The sequence below is a fragment of the Microtus pennsylvanicus genome, chromosome 14 (assembly GCF_037038515.1).
Source record: "Microtus pennsylvanicus isolate mMicPen1 chromosome 14, mMicPen1.hap1, whole genome shotgun sequence".
Classification (NCBI taxonomy): domain Eukaryota; kingdom Metazoa; phylum Chordata; class Mammalia; order Rodentia; family Cricetidae; genus Microtus; species Microtus pennsylvanicus.
In genome coordinates this window covers 45,496,618-45,499,787 of record NC_134592.1, presented here as the reverse complement: position 1 = coordinate 45,499,787, position 3,170 = coordinate 45,496,618, and the positions used below count along the sequence as shown (strand labels likewise).

The 3,170-nt window shown below is 43.5% G+C and overlaps 1 pseudogene; it reads right to left on the bottom strand.

The window, feature by feature from the left end:
* Nucleotides 1-1,685, bottom strand: LOC142834672 (small ribosomal subunit protein eS1 pseudogene; annotated as a pseudogene).
* Nucleotides 1,686-3,170: the final 1,485 nt, after the last annotated feature.

Genomic DNA, 3,170 nt, shown 5'->3' with positions numbered 1-3,170 from the left:
TTAAACGCCTGGATTTTACATCAGCTCATTTACCTTTCGCAACAGTCTTGTCACCAGTAGTTTTTCCAGAACCTTCACCATGGAGCTCCATGAGTCTTCTCACTCAAACTTGGGTTTCTTGGGCATTTTTCCTTTTTTAACACAGACAGTGTGAAACAGATGAATGGAATAGCAAGCCTTTTCTGTATCTTTCCCCACGTTGTCTGGAAACAATTTGCTAACCACTCCCTTCAAGTCATTTGTCTGCACTTCTCAGGGCGTGATTTCCATCTTTTTCCAGATCTGGTGGACCTGGTGATACTGCGCGTAGGACTTTTGTGCATCTGGTTATTTCTGGTTTTAGTGAAACCAACACAAAACAAATGAAGCAAGTAACCATCAGTGGTTCTGACATCAACATGAGCTTCAGTCATGGTCTGCACTTTTTGATCATGGAATGCATTTTGTCCAGGGTAAGAGCCATGCCATGGAAGTAGTCAGACAGTTTTTACTATGAACATCTTCAGTGATTACCTTCAATTTTCTAAATGCAACTTTGTTATTCTGTAGCTCAGCAAAACTCACTTTAAACACAAGGCCCTCGAGGCCATCAGATACAATGTTGCTTCCTTGAGTTTTTGTGACTTCGGATTTTCCAATGTTTTTAATAATATAACTGGAGCCATATGCCAATCATGCCAAGCTCCCATCATGCCATTCTGTCTTAGAAAATGGATCAACCTCTTTCTTCTTGCCGCCTTCCATTAGGCATTTGTTCTTGCTGACTACCATGGTGCTCTCAGAAAACCAAAAGGACATCGGTACATTGTCCAGTTCTGTGTTGAGTCTCAATTTTTACTGTTTTTGCTCATTAAAAAGCCTTTTAAGTTGGGTGTATCATAATCCTATTACACTAAGGCAGAGGATGGCAAGTTCAACACCACCTCGGGCAGTCCTTCCTGCCTCAGTCTCTTCAGAGCTGAGATTATAGGTTTCTAGTTTCCAGGTTTCTTTAGTTTGTTTTTATTTGTTTCTGCTTAAAATAAATTAATAAAACAGTACCAGTAAAGAAATATAATATTTTGTTTCATAAACACAAATGTTATTGGGAGGAGGACGCAGAAAGATTGCCGTAAGTTCAAGGCTGGCCTGGACAGCTATGGAAAGTCTACAGCTCAGCATAAACTGCTAGCCTACCATATTCTACCACAGTCCAGGGCCACGTGTTCAAACCCCAGTCCTGCAAGAATACAAAGGGCAACAACAGTAAACAGATACACGCAAATGCTAGTCTGTTCATAAACTATTTAACTGGATGGAAATGTTATTTTCAGAATTAAAATGTGTTTGATTTTGTTTTTTCTTCTTCCTGAGACAGAGTCTCACTATATAGCCCTGGCTGGAACTCTGTACGTAAACCAAGCTGGCCTTTAACTCACATAGATCTGCCTCCTCTTTCTCTGCTATGGTGGAAGGGATGAACCATCATGCTGAGTCTTCTTTGTTTTGGGGACACTGTTACCTAGACTGGCTTTGAATTTGCAGTGATCCTCCTGCTGTGCCTTCCCAAGAACTGGAATAACAAGCTTTAGCCACCACTCCTGGCTTTAAATTTTACTTCAAAAACTGTTTCCATAGCCGGGTGGTGATGGCGCACAGGTTTGATCCCAGCACTTGGGAGGCAAAGGCAGGTGGATTTCTGTGAGTTAAAGGCCAGCCTGGTCTACAGAGTGAGTTCCAGGACAGCCAGGGCTATTACACAGAGAAACCCTGTCTTGAAACAAAACAAAACAATAACAAAACCCAAAAAATACACATAAAAAAATCAACCAAATAAAATTTAAAGGCCGGGCGGTGGTGGCGCACGCCTTTAATCCCAGCACTCAGGAGGCAGAGGCAGGAGGATCTCTGTGAGTTCAAGACCAGCCTGGTCTACAGAGCTAGTTCCAGGACAGGCTCCAAAGCCACAGAGAAACCCTGTCTCGAAAAACCAAAAAAAATAAATAAATAAATAAAAAAAATAAATAAATAAAATTTAAAAACATTTTTTTCAATGTTCCAGACACAGAAGAAAAAGTACCACTTCATCTCACTCCTGTAAATGTGTAAAAAGTTGAATTCATGGAAATGGAGAGAATAGCCATTACCAGGAACTGCGGAGAGTAGGAGGGAGTGGGGTGGGAAGGGCTGACCCAATGACTATGCTGTAGACAAGAGCAAGAAGCCCTGCTGTGATGGTGTAAGATGGCAGATGGTAAGACTCAGTGGCTGAAAATGCCACATATCTTCGTCACAGTACATAAGGAAATTAAACTGAAACTGGGCAGGAAGCAGCCTCCTTGCTGGCCAGCCTTTCAAGTACTAGGAGTGCTTCGGAGGGCACTCGGGAGAATTGTCATCCACGTGCTCACTCAGCGGAGACTCCTTCGTGCAACAATACTGACTGACCAGGCAAGATGAGCCCACTGCTGCAGCCGTGGTGATCCTGTTAGGAGAGTAACCAGCTCTCTGATTGGAACTTATACCTGCTCCACAGGAGGGAATTCGTGCCTGATACTGTAAACCTGGCCAAAAAGAGATGGCTTGGGAGGTCATGGGCCCCACGGGGAAAGCTACTGTCTTGTTAAGTAGACCTGATGTACCTGTCAAGTTGCCTTCTAAGTAACTGTTTATGCCCGTAGTGTTGTCAACTTTGGTCAGAGAAGCTTCTCTCTGTAGTAGGCAGCAATGACGGCAGAGACTCATAATGACTGGGAGTGCCAAGCCATAAACAGCCCATCTATATTACCCCCTCCAAAGCTCAGAGAATATCATGGAAGAGTCTAAGAAACTGGGAAGGAGAGGGAGAGGATGGGACAGACTTCCAGGTATGGCGTGACCTGGCTCTTGGCACTCTTGAACTGCTCTGTCAACAGCCATGATTACCTCCCTGCAGGACACTGGGTCTGTAAATACCCTCTCATGGAGGTGGGGAGGGCTCATGTATCTCTCCTCTTCCGAGTTTATAGGCAGTTAATGATTGAAAGGGGAGGGAGAGGCATGTTTTCAGGGTCATAGCCACTGGGAAGGTGCCCATGTTCCTGTAAACAACCCCAATGTGTCTCAAAAAAATTAAAAAAAAAAAAGGCAAGAAAGCAGAAGAGGTCCTAGTTGAAAAAAGGAAATCAGTGTAAAGGGGATTAAGAAAAGGA